We start from the raw sequence: 10,627 nt of genomic DNA, 5'->3' as shown, positions 1-10,627 counted from the left end.
AGATAAATGCAAACAGATTACCTCCTATTCAAATGGGACAGAAATCAGCACCTCCAGGATTCCAAAGGGGCAACACTCAAGAAATACAATCTGAACAAGTCAGTCCTACTGCCCTCATGAAAACTGCTCGCACTTCAGCTTTTCCTCTGTCAAATCCACCTGAAGTCAATGTTATTTGGGATGAATACTCCAGGAATTATGAAAAAGAAATGAGAACCCAGTTTCTCAAGAACATTACAAAAGGTCCTAGGATGGATTTCCCTAGGTTTGATGGGGAAAACCCTCGTGGATGGATTAGGCAGTGTGAGAAATATTTTCAAATGTCAGGGACTCCTAATGACTATAAGGTTTCATTGGCCCAACTCTATTTTTTGGACAGAGCTGATGTTTGGTTAAAAAGATCTGGACTGCTTCAAAAACATCCAACTTGGCCACAGTTCTGTGAAGAAATACTGAAGAGATTTTCTCCCACCAGTTCTTATGATCTGGCTGACAGGTTTAATGCTTTTAAACAGGGCAACTTAACCATTGCAGAATATACTGACCAATTTGAAGTGCTGATGGCAGAAATGCAGGAAGAAAACCCATCTCTGTCAGAACAATGGTTCATCAAGTGTTATGTAAATGGAATGAGATCTCATATCAAATTCCAACTCAGACCCCTGAGACCTCCAACACTTACTGAAGCCTATTGGTTGGCAGTGGACATGGAGCAATCACTTCCTCCTAAGAAGGCCTCTTTTACTTCCAACAGTGGCTATCAGAAAAACAACTACAATGTTTTTAAAACTACCACTGCAGAAACAAAGCTGTCTGATCAGAAGTTACCAGCTAACACTCAAAGACCAAGAGAACCAGGATAATGTTGGAGATGTGGAGATGTTTGGTTTCATGGCCATAAGTGCAAGCAAGCACCAGTGATAAACATGCTCACGGGAGAAGAACCAACTAAACAACCAGAGGGTAGTGACATTGGTTCAGAAGAGGAAACAGAAGAAACCACTGAAAAGCAAGAAAAATGCATGAAAATTTCTGCAAAAACAATGGATCCAGATAGTGTAAACACCATATCTATACTGATCCAAATAGGAGGAAAACAAGCAGCTGCTTTGATAGACTCTGGCAGTAATTCCACCTTCATGAACTTGCAATTTGCACTAAAAACATCTTGCACCATCCTCAAGGACAAAAGCAGATCTGTATCTGTAGCTGGTTGGGGCAAGTTGTGGTCTGGAGCTTATATTCCTGACACATACTTCACTGCAAACAAACACCAGTTTCTGCAAACTTTCAGAATATTGGAGCTGTCAGGGCATGATGTGGTACTAGGTTGTGACTGGCTTGCTAAGAATAGTCCCACCTCTTTTGATCATGTACAAAGATCAATCACTGTATACAAGGATAGGAAGTACCCTGTTACCTTACCAACATGTGACACTATTGCTAATGCCATAGAAGTGGATGGAGAAGAAATGTGCAAAATTCTGCAAAAAGGGGCAACAGGTTTTGCTCTCTACTTAATCAACACAACGCTGGAAAAGCCCAAGAAGTCCAGTAATATAGCAACAGTTACAGCAGCAAAACAAGCTAGTACTGTCCCTACAGTTACTGGAAACAGTGTTGTAGTTGAAATACCAGCTGAACAAAAGGGGGCAAAAACAGCAGAAATGAGCACTATAGCTAAACCTACAACTGCCATTTCCACCCAGAAACAGTCTGATTGCAGTAACTACAAGTTTTTAGCAAGTACTCACATTCCCCTGTCCATAAGTGAACTGTTGCAAAAATATCCCGAGGTATTTGCAGAACCTAAGGGCCTCCCACCTGTTAGATCTTGTGATCATGAAATTCCTTTGCAACCAGGGTCAGTACCACCTGCTTCCAGGCCCTACAGAATACCTCATAAGCAAAGACATGAGATGGAATACCAAATACAAAAACTCCTGATTAATAGAGTTATTAGAGAGAGCCAAAGTCCTTATGCTGCTCCTGCCATTTTAGTTGCAAAAAAGGACAACACCTGGAGGTTGTGTCAGGATTTCAGAAAATTAAATGCCCTGACAGTGAAGAACAAGTTTCCAATTCCAGTAATTGAGGATTTATTGGATGAATTACATGGAGCAAAATTCTTCACTAAATTGGACCTCAGATCTGGATACCACCAAATTAGGATGAGTGAAAAGGGCATTCACAAAACTGCTTTTATTACTCATTTTGGGCATTTTGAATATTTAGTGATGCCTTTTGGACTGGCCAATGCACCTGGAACTTTTCAAGCTCTCATGAACAAAATTCTAGCTCCTTATCTCAGAGTTTTTTTCCTAGTTTTCTTTGATGATATCCTCATTTTTAGTGCTACTTTGGAAGAACATGTGAAGCACGTGGAAATCATCTTGGATATCCTCAAAAAGGAGCAGTTATTTGTGAAGATGTCCAAGTGTCTGTTTGCTGTCCAACAGGTGGAGTATTTGGGGCACATCATATCTGTTGATGGAGTTGCTACTGACCCAGCAAAGATTGAAGCTGTAGCTGATTGGCCCACTCCTACTACTGTCACTCAATTGAGGGGATTTCTAGGATTGTGTGGTTATTACAGAAGATTTGTCAAGGATTTTGGTCCTATTGCTAGACCATTACATGATCTACTCAAGAAGGACAATTTCCATTGGACATATCTCCAAGATCAAGCATTCCAAACTCTCAAACAAGCCCTAATCACTGCACCAGTCCTTGCTCTGCCAGATTTCTCCATTCCTTTCACACTGGAAACTGATACCTCTGGTACTGGATTAGGAGCAGTGATTATGCAAAATGGAAAAGCCATTGCTTACTATAGCTCAAACCTCTGCCCTAGAAATGCTGCCCTTTCCACATATGAAAAGGAAGCTCTGGCTATAGTGGAAGCTTTGAAAAGATGGAGACACTATTTTGTGGGGCACAAATTAGTGATCAGAACAGACCATCAGAGTCTGAAGTTTATGACTGACCAGAAACTCTCTACTGGCATTCAACACAAACCGATGCTCAAATTGCTTGAGTTTGATTTCACATTGAAATATAAAAAGGAAAGGAGAATATTGTAGCTGATGCTCTGTCCAGGAAATATCAAATCAATGCAATATCTCTGGTTACTCCTCAATTGACTAGTGAGGTGGAAAATCCTATCTTCAAGACAACAAAACCAAGGAACTTTTGGAAAAACTCCTGTTAGCACCTCAACTGAAAGTGAAACATGACTCACTCCACAATGGACTGGTCAGACATAAAGGGAAAATCTATATTGACAATGTGGAAGAGTTAAAATATAAACTCTTTCCATATTAAGCTTCAGAGTAAGTTTTATGGTCCGTTCAAAATCCTGCACAAAGTGGGAAATGTGGCTTACCACTTGCTTCTTCCTGAGGGGACAAAGATACATCCGGTCTTTCATGTTAGTGAGCTTAAACGACACATTGGTCCGACCGTGGTTCCCTGCGAAAATCTTCCATTGGTCACAAAGGATGGACACATCAAGCAAGAGCCGGTGTTGGTGTTACAGACGCGTCTGATACCTAGGAACAATCTTCCAGTGATCCAATGGCTTGTTCAATGGGAAAATCTCCCTCCTGACGACTCTTCTTGGGAAGATGCAGACTTCATCAAGCATACCTTCCCTCATTTCTTCAAGCAAACAATAGAAGGCTGGCGCCAAAACAAGATTACTCCTTGAGGACAAGTTCGTTTTTTCGAGGGGGCATTGTCAGGACCTAAGAAGATTCAGCACAAGTGGGTTCAGTTATCGTACGGTCGAAAGCAGCTCAAGCTATGAAGATCTAACGGCTCGCATTTGCTCACCGTTACTGTACCGTTTCATTTGTCACCGTTACTGTTCCGTTTCTGAAAAGGCTATATATAAGCCAGCGCAGCGTGTTTGTAAGGATTCATTTCAGTTAAGATCAATCCAAAATATTGTATACATTTAAACCTCCCTCTGTGAGGAATATACCTAGCATATTCGAGTCAATACAGATCAGATCGAAACCCTAGTTGGTGTTCATCTCCCAAATCCCCCTGATCTGATAGTAGGGTGTGACATGGCCTCCCTCGCGCGTCGTCCGGCGACCGGCGCCGCCGAACCCGCCATGACCTCCACCATGGAGTTCCTGTAGCTTGTCCCCTACCTCCTCGTCCTGTGCTCGAGGGAGACGCCCCTCCAGCGCATCGAGGACAAGGCCCACCACCAGCCGATCGTTGTTGCACTCGCCGGCGACCTCACCGTCCCCTCTGCACTGCCCTCCACCTCAACTGATGCTTCTCATCAACAGGGATAGATTTAGCTGGTCATAGCTTGTGGATGTTCTCTGTTATTTTTTGCACACAAGGTGTTTGTGTGCTTGTCCAAGCCAATGTTCATGAGCTTTATCTTTGATGTGAGTACTGCATCTTTCTGTCCATCTGATTGTCCCATGTTATACTATCTCTTGAAGAAAATAAATCTGTATTATTTACCTTGATTTTTCCGATTGTAGATAAATGACATGGCTGAGAAGGTCCCTTCAATGAAAGGAGGAGGAGTATAGTCTTGGCCATGGCTGGGGAGGAAGGAGAACATGTAAATTGAGGATTTTTCAGAGAGATTAGGACTGCTTGATTTATCAGAGAGAAAACCTTGATCCGGAGCTTCGTCGATGCAGGCCTTCATGCTGGGCCGAGGAGGAGAAGAAGGGGGGGCACGTCGAAGGTGCCGGTGGAGCGCGTCGTCGAGATCGTTGATGACAGCGACATGGGCGAGGCCGTTGAGGAGGTCATGGTTGATGCTTTACTGCCTGAACATGTTGACCGGGAACAAGAGGGTAAGGTGGATGCGAGGGCGGAGGCGCATGCCATGGTGCAGGATGTTGTGGAAGCCCGATTATTTGAGGAAGTGACAGCCACTGGGAGCATGGATCGACAGACTAGACAGACCAAGTCCATTGATCGGTTGATTCAACAACGAAGGAAGAGGCAGAAGGTTATAAAAATGAGCTTGGGGATTTACTGACCTGAATCTTAAACAGGGCCGCCCTGCTGATGGACTCAAGCTCCAGGTTTGCTCCTAGCACGTCTTAATTACATTGGCTCTTGACAAAATGTCTAGCATGATGGATAATGAGTTCATTCTGTGATGCCACATAGATATGCAAAGTCATAGTCCTGCATGTATGCACATCTACTGATACATACAAGCCGATCGACGGGCACACACATTAGTAAGTTCTGCTACTAGCCTAATCAAGAGCCTTTTATACAACCCCGCGAAAAAAGCCTTTTATACAGCCTTGCAGATAAAAATGAATTGAATTATGAGCATCTGACAACTACGATCAATTTCCTGGTTATACTTCCTGAAATAAAGGTGGCCGACCAAATGAAAGGATGGATGCTTTCCTTTATGTGAGATTATATAAATTATCTTGCTTGATCTGCAATGTTTCTTTGGAAATTTTTTATGAAAGACACATGACACATAGTTTGCTGGATAGGTCTAAGATAAATATTTCAGTTATAGGAGGATAATTTTAAATGGGTAATACTATTACCGCCATCTGCTTGGCCTGTTGTGCTTTCGGTAGAGCTTTCATATTTCAACACAAAAAAACAACAATGCAAGTTGGGACCAGAATATCACACACATCCTCAAAGGAAACATCAGTTGGGAGTGCTCAAGTATTCAGTTTCTTGGATGATGTATTATGTTCTCGCTTATCATGTACTCCCTTTGTAAACAAATATAAAACGTTTCTTGGATGATGTATTATGTTCTCGCTTATCATGTTACAGAGGGAGTATGTTTCTAGATATCCGTCAACTCCAATGTTTCATTTATCTACTCTCTGAATATGAAGAAGATAGGCTTGCAAAGTAGCTTTTTACGTGAATAATGTGACAAACATTTATATCTTATAACTGCAAACATTTTTTTGTTTAGTCCGTCACCGAGCAAATGTTTGGGAGTTGGAAATTATTTGGATACACATGATCTCAGAAAAGAAAGATTCACACATACTACAACCAAAGGACCTCCTTCACTCTCTGTGCAACTACAGAAATTATCCTTATGAGCAGCACCCTAGATTTAGTTGTGGGTTCTAACATATTAGAGATGTGGTTAGAATACCTACTGCTCTGAACAATTAAGTGGTTTGTATAAACCACCGATTCCCTCGTGCAGTGTACAATGTGATATGGATCATCATAGGATCAAACTTAATACAGGAAGCACACACTTAATTGTTTCTGAACTATACTACTTCTTATGTTCATTCTTCTGTCCTTTTAAATCTCTAATTTAGTTGCAAGTATTTTATTTGTTATCATTTGGCTTCTTAAGAACAAATCTAGCAAGCAACGACTCGACTGATGAAAGAGATGTTGACCATCTTTGCTGCAGTGAGGTACCTTCTTGATCATGTTACTAATCTGTATCTACATTATTCAGATGTGAAACTCATCCTTCTTAAAACATCTGCAACGCATATGTGCACTCTGAAATGGTAAAATATTTGCATTCTATAGCACTTCAAGTTTGTGTAGCATCCCCATATTTCCCGCGGCCCAGTTCCTTGAACTGGCTAACCCTTATTGATGTCATATGTCCTGAACTGACTCTCATGACCAAGTTCCTCAACCCGTCTGCCCCTCAAAGGCATGTTGTGCAGTGGCTCAATTCATCGCATTGTGATTGAACACATTAGGATTAGGTGAACACTGAAAACATCGGTGAGGGTGGTCAGGAAGAAAAGCTAAAACCACCAGACGAAGGGGCGCTGGTCTCTGGTTCTTGGCGAAGGCCACCGCAGCTCATCTCCAAGACCTCTGCTGTCGTGTGTCCCCCAAGTTCTTCACCGAATCTCCTCGCCCGCTGGCTGCTGCTCTTCTTCTCCCTCGAACACATCTCTGCTTCTGATCCTTTGCTGCCGCCCGTAACCTGCTGCTTCTGCTCTCTGATGCTGCACTCTGTACCTCTCCTCCAACGAACTGTTGTTCCTAATCTTCTCTGAACCCAAACTGTTGCTGCTCCGCTTCCTCTCTGAACCTCAGTCTGCTGCTGCTTCTCTGATTCAGAGTAAACCAATAAACAGGAATTGTATGGACTTCTAGGTCGTTTTTCCTTTGGTAACAGTTATTGTTAGTTCTAAACAATTTTTCAGTGCCACGATTAGGCTTCCAAGGGTTCAGAGAATGATGAAGAAGCCTTTTATATCACACACTATATAACATCATGGAATCACAACCTTATAACAAATAATTTAAGAGGCTATGTTCTGGTTTGCTGTATCTCCACCAGTTTGGGTTGCTCTGATGGCTAACCTAAACTGAATAGGGAATCAGGAGTACTTTAGTTGGTATTGAAAGTGGAATGTTTACTTTCAAGCTGAAAATCTTGCAAGTTTGGTCCTGGGATATTTAATGCTCCCTTTTCTGATTATCTTCCAATCATACTATACATATTTAGTTTTTTTACTTTCTCTTGACAAGTGAACTGAATTATTCATGGAGAATCTGGTTATGGTAAATTTTATTATGGAGATTCATCCGATGTAATAGAATAGCTTTATTTGCTAAAATCAATACATAACTATAGTGTTGTATGGTTACAACATGTAGAGTTTTGCAAGTGAGAGTTACAGGAAGTCACTATTGCAAGATGGCATTCAGTTAACACACGTACAATCAACTGATCACTGTATCTTTTTTTTTTTGCTAATTTAATTTGAAAAAGCTATTGCAAACAATTTTTTCTTCTGAAATTATATACTCTGTTTATTTCTAATGTGATTTTGTTACTGTTTGTATGGTATTTCTCTGTCTAAATTTTTTGTTACATAAATCAATCTGCATATATGTGTGCAGGCTGTGAATCGACAAACAGCCCAGAAAATATGGCATGCTACATATCCTGTGACAGTACATTATCAGAAATACTTATATTTTTATAAACGCATCTCTCATCCATCATGACATAGATGTCATGCGTTGCAAGTGTTCTTTTTCGTTGTCTCGCTATGCGTTGAGTACATGATGGATGATCTAATCGTTCAGTGTGTCATGTGTACTCAGTCACTTGTGTCATCTTCAGATTTTAGAAGTCAAAATTCTAGCTTTAGCTCTATATTTAAGAATTTTTCTACGGCAAATGCAAGAAAAATAAAGCGTCCTTCTGTTCTCATTCTGAGGAAGTTCTGAAAAATTGAGGCATTTGTATGAATTTCTATTCTTCATTATAAATTATCCTTTTAAGTTTAGAAAATAAAACATGATATACTCTGTATGTCTCTGTTCTACACTACCACTACCATTTTATTGCTGCAAAACGCCAATGAAAAAGTCATTACTATTTTCCACGTTTTTATACAATCAAGCTGAAAGAGCAATAAAATGATCTGTTTTCACATCTCCTCAGATCTTACCGAAAGGCAATGTGCTTATAATGTACATCTAGAGAACAATAATGTGTTTGGGAATGATTCATTTGTCGACGGTCAGCATGTGGGGTGTGAGGGACGATACTTATATCACTTAGTGGCCAAGGGAATGACATCACAAAAGTTTATCTAACATCCTAGGAGAAGATGGACACATGTTCCTATATTGCTTCTCTACAATTGCTTTCACCATTTGATCATCCATGTAATTTATAGCATCCATGGATAGCTTATCCTTAGGCTGTTTGTATCCACTTATTCCTTTTGTTGACATGGCTAGGAGGCTAATATGAATGTCACATAGATTGTAATTTAACCTCCTTACAAATAATTAACGTTCAAACATTCCAGTGGAGGAATCTCAAGACTTATAGGAATGGTACCCCGACAATTGTGAGCGGCACAAAGGAAGGGTCGCCATCACCAAGGAAGTACGCTGACAATTGTGAACTCCAAAGAGGAACAAGCTCTATATTTAGTGCATTGAGTTGCTATTTTAAATTCTGAGAGGTGTTGAATTTTGTCAATTTCTAAGATATTGACTCGGAAGAATTATTATTTTGCTTGATGTAAACTCAGATTAATTTGTCATGTCATTTGAACCGAACAACCTTTTTGTGACATCACTTCATGATTTTTGTGGGATATTTTTTTACAGGTAGGTTTTACTAGCTGGAGCAACGAGGGTGCCATCGGCAGCTCCGAGTTGCAGCGGGAGCCCCGGGAGACACCGGTCCGCCGCGCCGTCAGCAGCAAGAGCCGCCCGGCCGGGCAGCCAAGCTACAGCGGGAGCCGTCGCGCCGGGCCGCCGAGCTGTGGCGTGTACCGCCACCCCACCACCAGCAGCGGGAGCCGCCACTGATGGGGACCTAGGTCCGGTCGTCTTGCTTCCTCGGCTCCTCCAGTAGCTTCTCTCTTCGGAACAAACGTGTTGTTTCAGCACACATTGTATATACTGCTTTCCTATTTTATTTTTAATTATTTTTTTGTGGGATACTGCTTTCTTATTTTGCTACTACCTAATAGAAGAAGTCATCATCTTCATCTATTTTCTTCACGTGTGATTTATTTTTACTTTTTATAATTGTTTAAGAATGGTGGACAAAAACTCGCAGCCTTCTCCCGGTGCCCGAGCTCCCGGCTCAGGCTGTTCGCCGGCTCAGAGGGGGAGGCCTATGGGGGCGGAGGAATCTGGTCCGTGGGGCCACGGACCAGATTCCTCCGCCCCCATAGGCCTCCCCCTCTGGCATGCATGGGGAATGCAATCGCTTGCCGCCGTCGCCTTCAGCAGTGCAGCTAGGTTGGAGAATGGGGATTATTTGGAATCTGAGTAGGGAGAGGTACGAGACACATTTTTTTCTCTTTCTTATTGTTGGCTACATACATAGGTATTTGAGGCAGGACCAAATGAGCGGTGACTAGTATAGTAGGACGCAGAAGGAAGCAGCGACGACTCTGAGCTAGCTGCTAGCAATAAACACCCTCCACTCTTAATGGACCAAAAAAACAGTGCAAAATAAAAAAGACATGAAATATAGGGCCTGTTTGGCAACCCGCCGGCTCCTAAAAATACGAGGAGCTGCGGAGTGGAGGAACTACAGCTCCATCCTTTTTAACTACAGCTTCGCCAGCTCCCGGAGCGGAGCGGCGGAGTGGAGGGACTCCGAACAGGGCGATAATATTCCAAAAAATGACAGTCACCATAAAAATAATTCCATCTTAAAAAATATTCTTGAAAATCTGAAAAACACCTTCTCAAAGTACAAAAATGATCATGTTTATTGAAAGAATATTCCATACACAACTATTGTTTCATAGGATGAAATGAAAATGAGGAGCTGAAATAGGTCATGACAAACATTGTTAGGGTACATAAGTTTCATGGTCCGAAAAGAAATACTCAATGTAACCTTATTTCTAAGGTTTGATCAGATTAAAAAAGTGTCGCATAATGACACATGGAGCATGTTATATTTAATTTTCCGCCTGGTGCAATGCACGGGCATTTGTACTAGTAATAATAAAGCACGTAGGGTTTCTGCCCGTCCGTCGTGCTAATTTGCAAAAAAAAACCTGCGTTTTCATGAAATCAACCCGTAGTCCAGATTTAAGTCACACCGAACCGTTATTTTACATTTTTTCAAAACCCCCCTGACGTTTTAGGTATTCCATGCGCAGATCAT

At 41.6% G+C, this 10,627-nt stretch overlaps 1 long non-coding RNA gene across 2 annotated transcripts; it reads left to right on the top strand.

Annotated features, from left to right (window-relative positions):
* Positions 1-3,869: 3,869 nt before the first annotated feature.
* Positions 3,870-9,492, top strand: LOC123497874 (uncharacterized). 2 transcript variants are annotated; one of them, XR_006672336.2, is made up of 3 exons: positions 3,937-4,409; positions 4,509-4,591; positions 4,674-9,492. It is a non-coding gene; the product is annotated as an uncharacterized lncRNA (long non-coding RNA). The 2 variants fall into 2 exon arrangements; XR_006672335.2 differs by having other exon boundaries at positions 3,870-4,409; positions 4,509-9,492.
* The last annotated feature ends 1,135 nt before the right edge of the window (positions 9,493-10,627 follow it).

The sequence above is a fragment of the Aegilops tauschii genome, chromosome 3 (assembly GCF_002575655.3).
Source record: "Aegilops tauschii subsp. strangulata cultivar AL8/78 chromosome 3, Aet v6.0, whole genome shotgun sequence".
In the NCBI taxonomy this organism is placed as follows: Eukaryota; Viridiplantae; Streptophyta; class Magnoliopsida; order Poales; family Poaceae; genus Aegilops; species Aegilops tauschii.
Note: the sequence above shows the minus strand (reverse complement) of the source record. Positions and strands in the feature narration are given on the sequence as shown.